This window comes from Bos indicus, chromosome 13 (genome assembly GCF_029378745.1).
Source record: "Bos indicus isolate NIAB-ARS_2022 breed Sahiwal x Tharparkar chromosome 13, NIAB-ARS_B.indTharparkar_mat_pri_1.0, whole genome shotgun sequence".
Classification (NCBI taxonomy): domain Eukaryota; kingdom Metazoa; phylum Chordata; class Mammalia; order Artiodactyla; family Bovidae; genus Bos; species Bos indicus.
This window is the reverse complement of record NC_091772.1, coordinates 53,005,782-53,024,048: the sequence shown is the minus strand read 5'-3', so window position 1 is coordinate 53,024,048 and position 18,267 is coordinate 53,005,782. Positions and strand designations below refer to the sequence as shown.

At 50.6% G+C, this 18,267-nt stretch overlaps 1 protein-coding gene and 1 pseudogene across 2 annotated transcripts in view; both read left to right on the top strand.

The window, feature by feature from the left end:
• The window catches only part of STK35 (serine/threonine kinase 35), a 43,474-nt gene extending 35,866 nt beyond the window's left edge, over nucleotides 1-7,608 (top strand). The window contains exons 4-5 of one of the 2 annotated variants that reach the window (XR_011570108.1): nucleotides 3,162-4,406; nucleotides 7,395-7,608. The gene's annotated coding sequence lies outside the window, so the exon portion shown is untranslated. Of the gene's footprint in view, nucleotides 1-3,161 lie in introns of both variants that reach the window. The other variant, XM_019971989.2, reaches the window with a different exon arrangement.
• A 2,872-nt stretch (nucleotides 7,609-10,480) lies between these two features.
• LOC109567646 (histone H2B type 1-C/E/F/G/I-like) lies at nucleotides 10,481-12,555 on the top strand (annotated as a pseudogene).
• The last annotated feature ends 5,712 nt before the right edge of the window (nucleotides 12,556-18,267 follow it).

The window sequence follows — 18,267 nt, the reverse complement described above, 5'->3', positions numbered from 1 at the left end:
CCCTGCTGTCTTCCAGGGAGGCTGCAGCCATGGGCTCCCTGGGGAAGGCGCACCTTCTCTTATGGGAGATGGAGAAGAGTGCAAAGCCAGCATCCTCTCTATGGAAGAAAGGGTCGTATGTTTCTTGTCCCTGCCCACTGGGCAGAAGCAGGCAGACCTGTGGATTGTCCTGAGATGTCCTACCAGGAGGGCCAGTGCCAAAGCTGGAGGGAGTATGGAGGAGCCTGTGGAAATGTCAGCCGTGTCCTGGCAAGGGACCCAGTGGCTACAGCAGTCATTAGGCTGGTGTCTCCGGCACTCTCACGAAGTGCTGGGCACATGGTTTGACCTTCAGACACACTCTGTTCTACTAGTTTCTTATGTAAAAGACTTTTGGCTTCTGAATTTCCCTGCCGGCACTGCTTCTCAGCTGCCATGGGCCACCTTCCTGTTGTGACTGACGGTCATCCGTTTGAGGTTGTCCTCAGCTTGGGTCCAGCCAGGGGAGGGAGGAAAGCAGTGTTGAAAAGGACATCACTGATTCCAAAATTATGTCAGCGTGACCGTACCGCTTCCCAGGCCTTGTGTCTCACAAGGACTTAATGTCTTACATGGTGAAGTTCCCCCCAAGCCTTCCCTCCCCCATCTTCTGGTTGCTCTGCTTCATCTACGGGTAGCAGTAGGGGGAAGGCACTCTGCCTACTGAGTGAAGCTGGAATTGGGGATGGCTGCAGGACCATCCCAGGATGTGCTTGTGATGATTGTATTTTTCCAAGTCAAAAACTGGCATACAAGACCCACCAGTGGAGGTTTGTTGAGGGGGATTAATAGGCAGGGCAACAGAAGCAGCACAAAAGAAGGCTGGGGCGAAGAGGTCCCAGCTTCTCCTTCCGAGATCAGATAACTTCTCCAGTGCCTTTATCATCCAATCTCACACGACTTCACGCAGGGACCCCAGGTCATGCCTCCCCTGTGCCGTGGAGGAAGGGTCCCACAGTCTAGTCTCTCATCTGAAGGTGTGGAGATTCTCCACCATCCACTGTGTGTGGAGGAGCCCAGAGAAGAGCCTGGGTCTGGGCTCTGGGATCCCTCACTACTCTAGGGACCTCTCCCAGGGACCTTTCTTATTCATCAAAGGACATGGTTTTTCCCATTAAAAAGTACAGTGTGACAACGTGATGTGTACTCAGTATTAAAAATACAGAGGGAGAGAAGAGGAAGAGGAAAATCCACCCGTGACAAGTACATTTTGATGTATTTTGATGTGTTTTCTTGCCAGATTTCTTATACTTGGAGGTTTTTGGTTTTTACATAGCTATGATCATACTGTATGTCACAGAACTTCAAAGCCTTTTTTTTTCCCAGTTAACCCATGGAAATGCTTCTGCCACACTTTGTTTAGAATGCCACACAGTTTTCTCATTTCCTCTGTAATGTATCATTGAGTAGATGGATCATTTGCTTCAATCTCTCATTTTTGGATTTGCGGTTATTGCTTCAGTTTAAATACTGCTTCTGTGGACATCTTTATTCATAAAGTCTTTTCCATATTTAGTATATTCAGTTAAACTAGATTTCCAGAAGTGGAATCATAGGGTCTAAATACATTTGAAGCTCTGAAAACATTGCCAAATTGCTTTCTAGAAGGCTTTGTCATACTCTTCCAGGGGTGTGCATGTCCTTGCCGTCATTCGCGGGGCTGGAGGCAGTTAGGATGGTTCAGTGGCCAAGGGCCATGGCCTCGTAAGCCTGACACATTCGTAATTTCTGGTTGGGGACAAATGGCTGGGAGAGGATGGGCTCGGCAAGGAGTCGGGTCCTGCCGTAGGCCAGGTACTTCACACAGTCGTATTCCATTCAAACCTCAAAAAAGAGCCCCCATTTCACAGAAGAGGAAAGGAAGGCTGACCTGGAGAAGTAAATTGTCCAATGTCACCATATCCTGCCGCCTCCAGTGAGGATAGCCAGGCACCTCCCCGGGACCTGAGGATTACAGTGTGCTCTGAGTGTACACGTGTCAGGTAATGGGGGTCGGAGGTGGGGCTGGGACCCACGCCGTGCTGTCGGACTGCAGCAGCTCACGGAGCCTTGAAGCCAGTGGGGGAGTCAAGCACTCTGGGTAAGGCTGGTCTGATTCGGTCATTCAGATGGGCATTTAGAAACTGATGAGACCATGGGTTGCCACGGAACACTACCACCCTGGGTGGCCCGCCTGCCAGGCTTAGACTATGCTTAGCTCTGTTCAGGCTCAGACTGGGAAAGTAGGGCTGGTCAGGGTGGGGACCGCCCAGAGATAATCTCTGCAGGCTGTTGTATTCTAGGCCTCCACTAGAACAGGTTCCTGAAGCATAGGCCACTGGTCTTGCCATTCCCAGATAGCTAGTAACAGTACAGCTAAGCACTATTGTAAGCTTTCCACATATTAGTTTATTTGGGTTTCATAATACCTGTGATGTGGTACAGTGACCAGACCAAAGAGCCAGAGGACTCAGATTTGCTCACAGTCAAGTGGCAGAGCCTGTGGACTGGCCGCAGTTCTGGCTCCAGCCTCCTTCCTAAGCACGGCAGTGTCCTGAGCACAGGGCCGAGCGGGTGGCTGTGAGATGAACAGCGCCACTGCCTGTGGGACTCTGGCCTTCCTTATGACCTGGGCGGGTAGCCTAGTGCAGGTTCTCAGAGCCCTGAGCCTCACTTTTCTTGTCTCTGAAATGGGATGAGAGGGTTGCTGTGAATGCTCAGGGCAGCCTGATTAGTCACTAGGGAAGGGGGGGTAGGGGGGATGAGGGCATCCTGGCTGCCACGGCTTGGGGACAGATGACTAGGATCCTGTTCATCTTCTCTGAACAGGGTGGGGAAGCCAGGAGAGAGGGACTCAAATTTGTAGCCAGGGCCTCACATGTGGATTTCCAGCCGGAGCCTGCCCCTCAGGCAGTGAGGTGATCTGACGTGTGGTGCTTAGCCTGCATCACAGTTGATCTGGAAAGGTGGGGATAGCGTGTCCGGCACCTGGTGGCTGTAGTGAGGCTGGATTCACCCCTGAGAGTGAAACCAACTCCCCCACCCCGCCCCTGCACAGCTCCTGAATTCATCTGGGTTGGGTGCTGGCACCTAGGGAGGCATCTGGAGCTTGGAGGCACCCACACCCACTGACCCACGTCCACTCCCTGCCTTCTGTCTTTCAGGTTGACCCTCGGGACCCACAGTCTCATCGTGTCTCGCACAGAATTCAGCAGAGGGCACAGGTGGCGGCTTGGCCGGTTGGTGATCTCCTGACAGCCGGGTCTCCAGCAATGTGAAGCTTTCGTTTGGGTTTTCCCCCTCCTCTTACTTTTGCTTTATTTTTTATTTTTTGTCCCCCTGCCTTTGTTTTTTTTTTTTTTAATTTAAATGATTAAGACTTCAGAAGAGCAGGAAGTTATGCTGTGGACAGGCACCACTTTCTTTAAAGAAACTCAATATGGACAAAGCATATGTATAAATTTCATTTTTAATTTTTATAAGGGGTTAGGGAACTATATTGTTTTTGTCCTTTATTTTCCCTGTCTTTTTTCTTTTACCCATCTCTTAGTTCTGCTTATAACACCTCACTTCCCCAGAGAAGGCCTACCCCTCCGTGGAGAATCTGGGGACCTCTCCTGGATCAGGGAGCATGAGGACAGAAGCAGGCCTCTGTGCCGCCTCCCCACCAGGTGCAGGAACTGCTGGACTCCCTGGTGGGCTGCTCCTGGCTGGCCCTTGGGCCTTGGAGATGATCAGAGGCCAAGAACCACCGAGAAGGGGAAGACCAGAGCTTGGCCAGGAGAACTCAAGAAAGAAGATCCCTGTTTGGAGTTTGTCTTCTTTAAGCGGTTGGAAACCCAGAGTCACACCAGGACTTACAGAGGGAATCGTTTCCCTCTACTGCCCTTCATAACCAGGGGTTCTGATGGGGGAGGGCCAGAAGGTGACCATCTCTTACTCCCCGGTAATTGAGCGGCCAGCCCACCCCAGCTCTACAAGCCTACCTTTCTGTCAGTGATCTTCCTCCCAGACGATGATTCCCTGGGAAAAAATGTCGTGCCAAACCTCTGCCTAGGATACAGCAGGGTCTTCAGCTGGCATCTGTCACTCCTGTGAAGTCAGCACCCACCACCTCCTGCCTCCAGGATCATCTTCCCAGATGTGCCCGCCAGATGTCCAGGGTGTCAGAGCCCCCTGAGACCCAGTTGTGACCACTGCCATAAGAACAGGGTGTCCTAAACGGGCTGTTAACTCCTCACAGTGCAGCGTGTGCCCTGTGAGCCAGGCCCCATGCTGTCATATATGGTGACAATGCCAAGCGTCGTCTCCCTCCCCGCAGAGACTTCCTTTTAGGTGCCCACCCTCAGTGTGAACATGTCTGATGGGAAAGGATGGACCTGGCTGAGCGGGTGGACCACAGCCATCAGGTGACCGTGGGCTTGGTGGCCATGACTCCCGACCCCACCTCCAGTGTCTGTCTGTGTAGCCTTTCTTCCGCTCTCCATCAGTGCTCACGCAGCCTCCCTCTTGGGCTTTCGAAGAGGCGTGTCCTCTCCCCTGGCCAGGAGGAGAGCTGTTCCTCTTGCCCCATACCCAGAAGCCCCTTCAGCTGCTCCACAGGCTTCTCACCCCAGAACAGCAAGGCAAGGAAGGGAAAAGGAGTTCTTCTTTTGTGTTTATCTTTGTTGTTTTCTCTAAACCCGTGTAGAATGGATAGGTGGAGATGTTGGAGGGCATTTAAGTTGGTATGTGACCAAGGGGGGCTTCCCCCCAGAGCCACTGTCCTTCCACCCTAGGAGTCTGGAAGAGACCAGCACAGCATCAGCCCAGATTTGCAAACTCAGCAATGTGTTTGCTCACATTCTTTCCGCCTTTTCTCAAGGCTTCTTCCTCCTCCTGGGCAGATGGCTGGCTGTGGTTAGCAGGGTCCGGCAAGGCGGCAGGTGGTGACCAGGCCCCTCTCTCCCCTGGGGATGCGCTGAGCTGCAGCTGGAAGAGCGCAGCCCCTGATTGCAGTTGGTCCCCTTCTCTGCCCCACCTCCCTGCCCTCCCCTGGGGGCAGCTGTCTGTCCACGAGCACATGGGGAAGCAGTCCCTGGACTTGGCGCCCCCACCTCTCCCTGGCCACAGCCCGCACTCTGAAATCCTAGCGAGGGTTCAAGTCTAACAGGATATTTACCTTTTGCTTATCTTTCCCCTCTCCCCTCCCCAGGTGTCTTAGCTCTGAGTAAGGTCCCAGGTGGCCATACCTTTTGGGCGAGGTGGGTGGCCTCGGTCAGGTAGCAGCGTCCACGTACCTTGGTCTTGCAGGACTCCCAGCCCATCCTCGCTTGGTGGCAGGACCTCCTTCCCTAGCTCCTGAGGCCCAGCTTGTCAGCCCCAAGTGCCTGTCTCTTCCCCTCCCCTGCTCTCCACTTCGTCTGCCTCAGGCACCCAGCAGCCAGTGGAAGGCAGCCTGAAGTCAAGGCTGGCTCTGCCTGGGTAGCTAGCTGCCTGTGGCTCAGCCACTCTGCATCTCTTCTCGCTGGGGTCAGCCACCTGTCCCTTCCTGCCTTTTCACCTGGGTCTCGGGCCTGGCAGCTGCCCTGGGGCACATCATCTCAGCACCACCAATTTATTAGTTCTGTGCAAGTTGTAGAAATCTCTAGTCCTTAAAATAACTGTCGGTTATTCTCCTGGGATCTGTGGAAAGGAGAGTCTTTGGAGGGAGGATCTGAGCTTCATTCTCCCTCAGTGAGAGGAATCAACAAGACAGATCATAGTGCCTTATTCCATTGCCCTCTCCGCCAGACCGTCTGGCTTAGTACATGGCTTCTGTCTCCCTGTCTGTGTCCATCTGTCCTTTAAACTCACTCCCCCATACACATAGCCACGTGGGAGGATGGCTTCCCCGCGACCTCCCCATCCCTTCCTCAGCTGTAGCCAGCCAAGTGTCCCCACCCACCACAGGGCACCACTAGCAGCTTCGCTGAGGACAGAGCTGTGCTGCAGACGGGTGTGCGCTCTGCTCTACTCCCCAGCAGATCCCCACCTCTTCCCTCCAGCCAGAAGGATGCACGTCTCTTTCTTCTAGGCCTTCAAGGCCAGCTCCATCTGACCCCCTCCTGGGCACAGGGACTAAGGCCGTGGACCTTAGCCTCCTCTCATCCAGAGGCAATGGGTCAAAAGTGGAATTCTTCCCCCTAACCCACTGTGATCCATGCCCCCCATGGCTGCCTTTCTGAGGGAGTGTATTCAATGTTTACTTAAGAAATACCCTGTTTACAGCTGGAGGAGAAGCTTGCCCATTGCTGGGTAGAGATCTGACTCTCTACGGCTCCTGGCCTCCTTTGTGGCACTGCCCATGGTGACCCCAGAGCGAGTGAAGGCAGGGGGCCAGGGCTGGGGCACAGGCCCCACAAGCCCTCTGCCCCTGACCCTGCGGTGCTAAGACCACTTGCCACCTTCCTCACAGCCTTCATTCCCCGCCTCTCATTCCCTTCCTCCAAGATCTCTCTCCTTAACATATCAGTTATTTCCTAGAAAACCAGTGTTTGGAGCAATAAGATTTTTTTTTTTTTTGCTTGAGTCCTTTTCTAAAAAAAGGAAAAGAGCAGACATTGTGGGAATCTTCTTTCTTTTTCTGGTGTTGCTGTTTACCTTTTTAGAAAACAGCTCTAACTTGGATGGATATCTGGGTTTCAGCCTCAGGTTATCCTTAGGAAGCTTGGAGAGGTAGGATCAAGCCTCCACCCCCTAACTCTCTGCTCCTGCCGCCCAGGCTCCCAGCCCTGCCCACCAAATGCGCGCCCACCTTACTCCTCTGTGCCGACCTCTCCCTGCCTGTCTTGGCTCTGCCTCTAAGTGGGACTTTTAGGTTCTTGCCCCTTCCCCATCCTGAGCCTGGGCAGGGGGCCCAGCCGCTGGAGTCTCCAAGACCTGGTAACCTGAGAAGAGCTGAGTTGTGCGGCTCCAGGCTCCAGACCCCCGGCTTGGGGCTGAGGCGCAGCCTTAGGAACAGTGTGGGCCATTTCCGATCCTGCCCTGCCAGGCTTCAATGGCCAGGCCATCTGGAGAGAAGGCACTGGGAGTGGAGCACCAGGATGTGTCGTGAGGTTGGCTAATGTCAGCACACACAGTCAAGGGCTGAGTCCGCTGCCAGTGGCTCCCGGAGTCCCTAAGATTGGGGGGTAAACAGGAAGGAGACCCCTGCATCTTTTTCCCTGAGAGGCTTCAGGAGGAAGGGAGTCCATTTAGGGACATTTTAAAGAAGTCTTTGTTCTCCAGGTGCCTCTTTCCATCAGAGCAGGGAGGATGTTGGAGTGATTTACACTCGTGTGGGGCCAGCTTGGGTGCAAGGGAGGTTTTAACCCAGGCACAAGGTTAGTTTCAAAGACTAGTTAATCTGTTTTCTTTGTTTTCTTTTTTTTGCACAGAAGCTGGTAATCTAGGACCTACGTGTGAACAACTTTATATATGAATATTTTTTGTACTTGGTTTACTTGGGTTGGTATGATACATTATATTTAAGTTCCTTGAACACTGTGGATCCCCCTAATGTGTATGAATGACTGAGGCTTTGTAAATTAAGGGACGTTTGTGTGAATAAAGTTATTTGATGGGGTCAAAGAAGCCATATGTGATTTGAAACGGAGTGCCTTGTGGTTTTGTCGTCTCCTGTGCAGAGGAACTTGTGTGGGTCCTGGTGGGTGAGCAGCAAGAGAAAAGGATTCTCTGCTGCTTGGTGAGAAAATGCCTCGTGGCCTTGAGTGGGCTTCTCCCCCTCCACACCTGGGGCCAGAAGCCACCCCAGGCTTGCTGTTCTCTCCCCAGGGGTCCAAGGCCTAGCCAGCTTTGCCAGCTGCCCAGACAGCCAGAGACCCTTCCTTCCAGCCCCAGCTCTGTGCTTCCGCAAGTTCTGCCCCTAGGGACTTTTAGCGTAGAAATGAGAGGAGTCTCCCAACCCTGGCTACAAGGGGAAGAGGACTTTCTTGGGAAGCTCAGCCGGGAGGTGGCCGTTTAGAGGAGCAGGGTGGAACAGCCATGTGGGGGTAGCAGCCCTGTGCGGAGAGCATCGGTTGGCCTTGGAGGTTCTGGGGAAGGGAAGAATGAGCATACAGCCCATCGCCTTCTGCCTGGCCAGCACAGAGCACGTTCCATGAAGAGTGAGGACTGGCATTAAAACTCAGATGCTTGGTTACCTGCATGGTGTTTGTGCCCCTCTGCTGAGGAGAACACTAAAGCCCAGAGAAATCCAGGCTGCGGGGTGAACACTTGGTGAACAGGAAAAGCCACGTGCCACGAGTCGCTGGGACAGGTGTCAGCCGGGCTGCATGTCCCTTCCTCTTCAGTGACGGTGGTGATCGCTACCTTCAGAGCAGCTGAGGGCTCCATAAGAACGTAGTCCTGGGCCTGGCATTTAGAAGGCTCTCAAAAAATGGGTCTCTAGTTTCCTTTTCCCAAAGGGACAGAGTTGGGATTCTCTGGGAGTCTGCTGAACTCCGGACCCTCACTCCTGGTACTGCACAGCGTCTGTAAAGCTTAAAAATCAGGAAAGAATTGGTGTTTGACATGGGACCTACCACTCAGACTTTTCCTGAGGAGATCTGGTAAGCCCAGGAGTCCTAGAGCTGCAGGAGGACAGAGTCAGGACTCTGGAATGTGGGTTTAGAGGAAAAGATAAGACAGGCTCCCCGCCTAATCTGAAAGTGAGCGGGCTGCATTCCAGGCTCAAGCCTTGGTGTCCAGCAGCTGCTGGGGATGAAGCTTCTAGCAAAGGACACTTCTGTGCTTAACCTGGAGCTTGAAGAACAACCCGCAAGCATTCTGGTTTTTTTGTTTTTAAATAACTACTGAGATATTTCACCCTTTTGAAGGGTACACGGCTGTGGTTTTTAGTATATTGAGTTATGCAGCCATCACCTCTTAATTCCAGAACATTTTTATCACCTCAAAAAAGAAACCCATGCCCACCTGCTGTCATCCCTTCCCAAACACGCTCCTCACACCGGCCCCCCCACACACACACACCCCGCTCTGGACCTAGGCAACCACTGATCTGCCTTTGTGTCTGTATTTGCCTCTTTGGATATTCCATATAAATGGGATCACATAGTAGGTGGCCCTTTGTGTCTGGCTTCTTTCACTTCATAATGTTTTCAAGGCTCATCCCTGTTATTTACATATACCAGGGTGTCCTTCCTCTTTATTGCTCAATAGTATTCCATTGTATGGAAATACCACATCTTAGATTTTATCTATCCACTCACCAATTGGTTGACGTTTGGATTGTTTCCAGTATCTTGGCTATTACACATAAGGCCACAATGAAGATTCGTGTACAGGTGTTTACGAGGACCTGTGTTCTAATGCTCTTGGGCACATACATACCCGGCAGTAGACTGCATCCAGTGGTAACAGCAGCTTTTGGGGATCTGCCAAGCTGGTCTCCACAAGGATATACCAACACAACACTGTAAACCAATTTTTTAAAAAAGAGGGGGCACCATTTTACATTCCCACCAGCGATATCAGAGGGTTTCACTTTCTCCACTTCCTTTCCCACACTTGTTACTGTCTTTTTTTGCAGTCGTCCTCTTGGGTGTTAAGAGATGTCTACACCCCTATACCGCTAATGGTGGACAAGGGAGAACAGTGAATAGCTACTTTAGATTCCCTGCTGCTGCTAAGTCGCTTCAGTCGTGTCCGACTCTGTGCGACCCCAGAGATGGCAGCCCACCAGGCTCCGCTGTCCCTGGGATTCTCCAGGCAAGAACACTGGAGTGGATTGCCATTTCCTTCTCCAATGCATGAAAGTGAAAAAATAAAGAAGTCGCTCAGTCGTGTCCGACTCCTAGCGACCCATGGGCTGCAGCCCACCAGGCCCCTTCGTCCATGGGATTTTCCAGGCAAGAGTGCTGGAGTGGGTTGCCATTGCCTTCTCCGTTTCAGATTCCCATCCAGTCACTACTCCAGCAGGCATGGGGGGCAGAGTTCAGAGAACACAAACTGGCTCTGCTGTTTGTTGGCTCCTTGACCCTGAGGCAGATCACCTTTCTGACTTGATTTTCTCTTCTGCAAAGTAGTAAACATCCCCTTCGTGTGAGAGTTGGCAAGTCTGAACATTTTCATGGTGGGCACTCCAGAGCATTTCTTTCCCCATCTCCCAGGCACTGTGGGTTCATTAGAACTGGGATCAAAGTGGAGGGGCTTTGAGAGGCTCACTGTGTCGGGTGTGGGTGTGGGTGTGAGTGCTGAACCTGGGCACACCACTGAGACATGGGGTCTCTGGAGAGGGGGATCTGGGCGCCCTTCCCCCAGGTAAGGAGAGGTCACACATCCAGGCCTGCACTCCCCATCCCCTCCTGCCCTGCTTCCACATGTCCCTCCAATTCCAGCCTCTGGCTCAGTCATTCGGTAAATAGCTGCTCCAGCCACCAGCACGTTGCTTGTGAACCAAGTGGGGCCTGTGGGCTCCACATCCAGGGGAGGAAGGACTCAGAGAAGACAGGTGCGTCGTGGCATGCCTGGCCTGAGGCAGATGGACATTCAGCTACAGGGTGGTTGTGGTGGAGACGTGCTGGACGAGGTAAGGCCTGATGCCACACTTGGTCCAACCTGTGGTCTGACCTGAGCCCCCAGCTCTCTCCAGGCCACACTGCAGTCCCCAGCCCACAGTGCCCTGACAGGCTGCAGTGGGCACAGCACCCAGCCTTTGTTAGCCTTTCAACTTGGAGAGTTGCAGCATCTTCCTGCTACCCAGGAGGTCTTTGCATCATATCCCACCCTGAGGACCCAAAGGAGAGCTTGTGGCATTGAGACCCACTGCTCAATCCAGCCTTTGCATGGCAGATTCCCCTTTAAATCATCAAAATAGCTCATGGCACAAACCCTCTGAGCTCCCACTGTATTCATGGGATCACCCAGACCCTCTCCTTGGCCTGTCAGGCCCTGCTCCATCATCCTCCCTAGACCCTTTTGCTACCAGCACCCCTCAGGCTCTACCGTCCAGCCATCTCAGCCTTACTGCTCTCCTAGAAGCACACACAGGACATTTCCATTTCAGGGCCTTTAACTTGATATTCCTGCTGCCTGGAAGGCATCGCTTCATTGCTCTAGTTAGGTCTCTGCTCATGCCCTTGAGAGAGCTCTCCTGGTCCCCTTATCCAAAGAAACACCCCATCACTATCTCAAGCCCTTTAACCTGCTTTCTTTTTCTTTATAGAACTTAACTACTAGCAGAAAGTTTTATGTGTCACACACGTGTATAATATACAAGCGTGTGTGTGCTGCTGCTGCTGCTAAGTCGCTTCAGTCATGTCCGACTCTGTGCGACCCCATAGACGGCAGCCCACCAGGCTCCCCCATCCCTGGGAGTCTCCAGGCAAGAACACTGGAGTGGGTAGCGTGTGTGTGAATGTATATAAATACATTAAACAGGACCCAACATGGCCCATAGTTGGTGTTCACTACATGTTTATCCCAGAAGAAGGACAGCAAGAAGCGCAAGCGCAGTCGCAAGGAGAGCTACTCCGTGTACGTGTACAAGGTGCTGAAGCAAGTCCATCCGGACACCGGCATCTTATCCAAGGCCATGGGAATCATGAACTCCTTCATCAACGACATTTTCGAGTGCATCGCTGGCGAGGCATAGCGCCTGGCGCTTTATAACAAGCGCTCGACTATCACATCCAGGGAGATCCAGACCGCCGTGCGCTTGCTGCTACCTGGGGAGCTGGCCAAGCACGCCGTGTCCGAGGGCACTAAGGCTGTCACCAAGTATACCAGCTCCAAGTAAATATAATATGCCTAGCCGCTGTTAACGGAGAAGGCAATGGCACCCCACTCCAGTACTCTTGCCTGGAAAATCCCATGGACAGAGGGCCTGGTGGGCTGTAGTCCATGGGGTCACTAAGAGTCAGACATGACTGAGCGACTTCACTTTCATTTTCACATGTTTATAGGCTTCCCAGGTGGCACTAGTCGTAAAGAACCCAGTCCGCCAATGCAAGAGACATAAGAGACGTAAGTTCGATCCCTGGGTCAGGAAGATCCCCTGGAGGAGGGCATGGCAATCCACTCCAGTATTCTTGCCTGGAGAACCCATAGACAGAGGAGCCTGGTGGGCTACAGTCCATGGGGTCACAAAGAGTGGGACATGACTGAAGCGACTTAGCATGCACATGTTTATGAAGTAGATGGATGAGGGCACATCGAACCTGCAGGAACATGGCCCCATGGGAGGAACCTGCTCAGGGGCCTGCAGGGTAGGGCAGGCCACAGCACTTGAACCAGGGCTCCTGAGCCTGGCCACCCTTGTGGCTTGGCCTGCAACTCCTGTCTGCTCCTGAGGTTTTAGTCACAGTCCACCCATTCCCACCAGTGCCTGAGAAGCAGGAAAAAAACAAGCTATGTGAGGAGGAATCACCAGTTGTGGATGATGATACTAATTTAATCTTTAAGCTTTTTCTGTCAGAGGCCAAGAGGTAAGTACTTTAGGCTTTGCAGGCCCTGGGCCCTGTTGCTGCCACTCAGCTTCACCGTGTTCCCACACAAGCAGCCACACACAGTATGTAATCAGGTGAGTGTGGCTCTGAATCAATCAGACTTTGGTCATGGACACTGAAATTTGGATTTCACATGATTTCCACTACAGTGTCACAAAATATTATTTTTCTTCAACTATTTAAAAATGTAAAACCGCATATCCAGAGCAGTCTACAGCTGGACCTGTGGTAGACTGCATGGCCTGGAACTGATGGGTCCAGCTCAGACTTGTGTCCCTGGGTCACGTGTTATGTCCACAGGGGTGAGTGAGAGGTCATGTAGGGTGATGGGGGAGAACCAGGCCCAGAGGCTTTGCTTCATCTCTAGCTGGTCTGTTGGCTGCAGCTCTGGGTGTGGGGGAGGAAAGTAGAGTGCAGGGAGATGGACATATGTTCTCGAATCTAGAAAAGCATGAAATACAATCGGAACAGGAGTCCAGAAACCTGCACCCACATCCAGCGTGGCCTCTTGCCAGCTGCAGGATGTGGCAAATTCTCTCCTCTCTGGGTTGAATAGTATGGTGGATTCTGGGGCCAGACAGAAACGTTAGGATAATCCCTTTACCACTGACAGCCTTGTGACCATGATGTATCATTCTCTGAGCCTCTGTTTCCTCATCTGTAAAATGGCAGTAGTGTCATTACCCACTTCATGGATTTTTCTGAGGATTAATGACAGTGCGTGTATATTCCAGAGTATAGCACCTGGCATGCAGTAAATTAGCCATAAATAATATATATTGATGGTATTTTTTAAAGAGCAGAAACATCCTGCAAGGTGCTTCTTAAAAAAAGGAAGGGGGCTCAAAGTTCAGATACCAGTAAGCAATGCTCCACTCCATGTCCTAACGCACCGTAAAGGCTCTGAGAAGTCCTGTTTCTCAAGCTTCGTGGATCATCAGCGCTTCCACATCGAATGCCAATGACATCTCTTGACACCAGTGTTCTGGGAAAATGCTTTGAAGCCCACTTTGAGAGATGCTAAACAAGAGAATCTTTGCAGCTCTTAGATCCTAATTCCCTGTCCAGGGACTTTAGCCATCCTATCCTGTTTCACATGGGGCCAGAATCACTTCCCTCTTGCAAAAGACTCCAATAATTGCTTCTGCTTAGTCTACTGGCTCCTTGAGGGCAGATCAGAATATGAGGAATTTAATAACCACGGTCTGGGTACCCTGCCAAAATGCTGCAGGGCCCCAGCTCAGCCAACTCAAATGTGGTGAGAACACAGAGAGCAGATCCCCCCCCGCCAGCAGACCAAAGCCATTGCCAAAGCCCTCAAATTCCTGCTCCCCATGTTGGCAAAGCCCCGCCACCCTCCAGCTAGTGTTTACCCAGTGTGATGAGCATTTAGCGTTCTGCTGGGAGGCACCTGTAGTTAATGGAGCCGCACACAGGCCCTGCCATGAGACCCGCTGGTTCAAACCAGCTGGCTCTGCCTCCTTCAGGACTCAATTTCCCCATATGTAAAATGGAAGTGACAGCTGCATCTGTGTCTCTGAGGTTTCAGTATGGCTGCCTAAACCGGAGACCCCAAAGAACAGCAGCTGAAACAAACATAACGGGGCGTGTGCAGTCCAGGGCTATGGTGCTGGTGATATGGAGTCATCAGGGTTCCCATCTCCTGTTGACTTCCTGCTGCAACACCTTCCACAAGTAGCTTCCCAGTCAGGTTCATCTTTAAGGTCACTTTCCAGTCCAGGAAGCCGGCTGGAGCTTCAGGCATTGTCTCCTCATCCAAGTGATAGCAAAGAGGGAAGGAGGAAAAGAGCTCGCCCTTCCTTCTCTGGAGGCTTCCCTGAAGTCCCATGTCACCACTTGTATCTCACTGACTTGGCAAATTAGCACAGGGCCACATCTGCTGCCGAGGAGGCTGGGACAAGAGAGGGCAGTGGACCTGTCACGAAGGTTGAGGGAAGACTGGATACTGGGAAGGCAAGTACTGAGGATGCCTCTGGCTCATCTAATAAAGGTAAGGTATCATCATTATTGGGCTTCCCTGGTGGCTCAGATGGTAAAGAATTCACCTGCACTGCAGGAGACACAAGAGACATGGGTTCAGTCCCAGGGTGGGGAAGATCTTCTGGAGAAGGAAATGGCAACCCACTCCAGTATTCTTACCTGGATAATTCCACAGACAGGGGAGCCTGGTGGGTTACAGTCCATGGGGTTGCAAAGAGTCAGACCGACTGAGCAACTAACACACACACACACATATTATCATTATTAATAACAGTGCTGCAGATCTGGGCTCAAAAAGGAGAGAAAAAAATTAGCCAGAAGAGATACAAGGGCACCTTATTCAGAGCTGGCAGAGTGGCCACCTGTGTAGTACTGGGGAACTACCCAGTGCTGGGTATTTAGTCAATAGTTATGTATCCACTGCTATTCTGGGACTGAGGATAGACAAGAGATGGCTGAAGAGGCAGTATTTTATGATAATTAAGACTGGGGTCTGAAATACGCTTTCTGGGTAGAGTCCCAGGTCTGCCACTTCCTGTGTGATCCTGGGCAACTTACTTAACCTCTCTGAGCTTCATTGTCTTCACCTCTAAGTTAGAGAATATAATAAATACCATCGCAAGATTATTCAGAGAGTTCAATGAATTAATACAAATAAAGTGCTTTGAACACTGAATAAGAAGCACTGGGATCTCTTGAGTGGGTCGTGAAGCTCCTCAACACCTACTTGGCTTTCTTCCTGCTGCCTGGATCAGATCATTCATTGAACCACCATTCTGCTGGGCACTGCAGATTCAAAGATGAAATCCATCTCAACCTGATTCCCTCATCACAGGGATGTTCCTGTGCCTCCAGCTGTGCACCACATTGACCGTCCTGAAGATGGCTAGGCAGAGGTGTGGGGTCAGGGGAGGGGATCACAGAGGACGTATTCTGAGAACTTTGGTCCAGGCAAGATGGATCCAAGGGGCTAAGAGACTTGGGGTTGGCCCCAGGCCCAGGTGGGATGCGGCCTGCCCACGTCTGTGTCTCATAGTTCTGGGCAGGCAGTCAGGCCTGTGGACAGGACCCAGGGGACAAGGTCACCCAATTCCAACACAGAAAAGTAATCCTCTGTTTTCCTAGGTTATCAGATGAGCAGTAATCTGAGGACAAAAGGTGATCAGCCATAGATGCTGTGGAGCTGAGCTAGTTGCCTTCACCTCAGAGCCCTGCCAGTTTTCTTTTCTCAGGACCCAGACTCAATTCCCAGGGCAGTTTCTATGACCATTTTCCTCCACCCAACCCTGTTCATGAGACTATCACACACCCTCCCCAGCCAGCTTTGGGGAGTGGTTAAAACAGTGAGCTCTGACCACCTTTGTCAGGTATTAATTAATTGCCTCTCAGTTCTAAATTTTCCTTCAATATGTGCTCTATGGTAAACAACAGAATTCCTTTAAGCACTTCCCTTTTAAGGTGACCATGAATTTAAGCTCTCAGTAGAAGACTCTGGAGGGACATGGCAGGAGGAAAAGTCTTCCTGTAATTCCCAGCTCAGGACAGAAGGTGAATTCCAACTCCAGCTGAGGACACAGAACGCGGTCCACATGTGACTGCAGCCTCGGCCCATTGATAACCTGTCCAGAGCCCTCTTGAAACCACGGCCCCTTCATAGTCTGTGCACACTTGCCTCTGGCCTGGAGTTTACAGACCCAGTAGTGGCCCCTCCGCAAGCCTATGTGCAGCCCAGGTGGTCTGAAGGCCACCTGCAGTCTCCTAGAGCCCATGATACTGTTGGCTAAAGGCCTGATGACCACCCCAGTTTGATTCCTGGGTCAGGAAGATCTTCTGGAGAAGGGATAGGCTACCCACTCCAGTCTTCTTGGGCTTCCCTGGTGGCTCAGCTGATAAAGAATCTCCCTGCAATGCAGAGACCTGGGTTCGATTCCTGAGTTGGGAAGATCCCTTGGAGGAGGGAAAGGCTACCCAGTCCAGTATTCTGGCCTGGAGAATTCCATGGACTGTATAGGCCATGGGGTCACAAAGAGACACGACCGAGCAACTTGACTTTTCTCTTCCCCCACATGTATCCACTCTGGAGCGATGCCTATGACTTGCTCAGAAGTTTCAGACCAGCTCCAGCTGGCTAAATCATCAAACTTCTCTGCTCTCTGGTGACTGAACTATACCTTTTCCAACACAGTCTAGACATCATACAAGTTTGTCCTTCCTTGGGAATTTATGAAAAAACTACCACCAGTACTCTTGCCTGGCAAATCCCATGGATGGAGGAACCTGGTGGGCTGCAGTCCATGGGGTCGCTAAGAGTCAGACATGACTGAGTGAATTCAGTTTCATTTTTCACTTTCATGCATTGGAGAAGGAAATGGCAACCCACTCCAGTGTTCTTGCCTGGAGAATCCCAGGGATGGCAGAGCCTGGTGGGCTGCCGTCTATGGGGTCGCACAGAGTCGGACACGACTGAAGCGACTTAGCAGCAGCAGCAACATCATTCTTAATGGTAAAAGACAGAATGCTTTCCCCCTAAGATCAGAACAAGAAAAGATATCCACTCTTACCATTCAACACTGTACTGGAGTTCTTAGCCAGTGCAAAGAGGTTCTTTAAAACTTAAAAAAAAAAAAAAAAAAGGCATAAGATTAGAAAGAAGTAAAACTCTTAATTAGCATGTGACATTTATATAGAAAATCCAATGGAATCTAAAATTGACTTTAGCAAAGTTCCAGGATACAAGATCAATATACAACAATCAATTGTATTTCTGTATACTAGCAATGAATAATTGAAAATTGAAATAGAAAAGTATGCCATCTACAGTATCATCAAAAAATATGAATGACTTAGGGATAAAACACGTGAAAGACTTGTACGGTGAACACTAGAAAACATTGCCGAAAGAAATTAAAGAAAATCTACACATGGAGAGATATAGGTCGCTTTTCTGTATTTGTAGATTCTACATTTGCAGATTCACACGCTCTTTAAGTTCATTTGTGACCCCAAGTCAGTGATGCCGGTGCTGCTGCAGATTTGCAGGCTTCCCAGGACCGCCTGACGCACATGTTCCCAGCTGAGGTCAACAAGGTGACGCTCTGCCTCTTGTTTCAGACCCTCAGCAAGTGTCCTTTTCACAACCTATTTGATGCTATGTTTCCACATTTGTACTATTTGTTGGTAATTTTAAAATGATCCCCCAAGAATAGTGGGGAAAGGCTGTCCGGTGCTTTTCTGTACAAGAAGTCTGGGAGGTGCCTTTTTGCAAAAACTTGTTATGTCAGATAAACTTCACTCAGGCCTGAGTTATAATGTTGTTGACTGTGAATTCATTGTTAATAAATCACCAGAAGATATGACAAAAGACATCTTTTAACAGAAACACACATACAGCAAGTTTACTTATTGATCAGTTGACAAAAATGTGATTAGACGCTCACAGGACCTAACCCTGTATTTCCCGTGGGAGCAGTGGCTCAGATTCACCAATTTAGTGTTCATGGAGATTGTATAGACAATAACTACTGGGAATAAAGAGACTCAACTGTATTGGTTGGTACATGGGTCAGAGCACTCAATATTAAGATGGCAATTTGCCCTAAATTCATTTATAGATTCAAGGCAATTCCAATAAAAATCCCAGCAGAATTTTCTATAGAAACTGACAAACTGATTTTAAAATTCATATGGAAATTCATATGGAAAGACATAAAATGGTCAAAAAAGATTGGACAAAGAACGAAGTTAGAAGACTAACACTATCTGATTTCAAGAATTATTATGAAGCTACAGTAATCAGAACAGT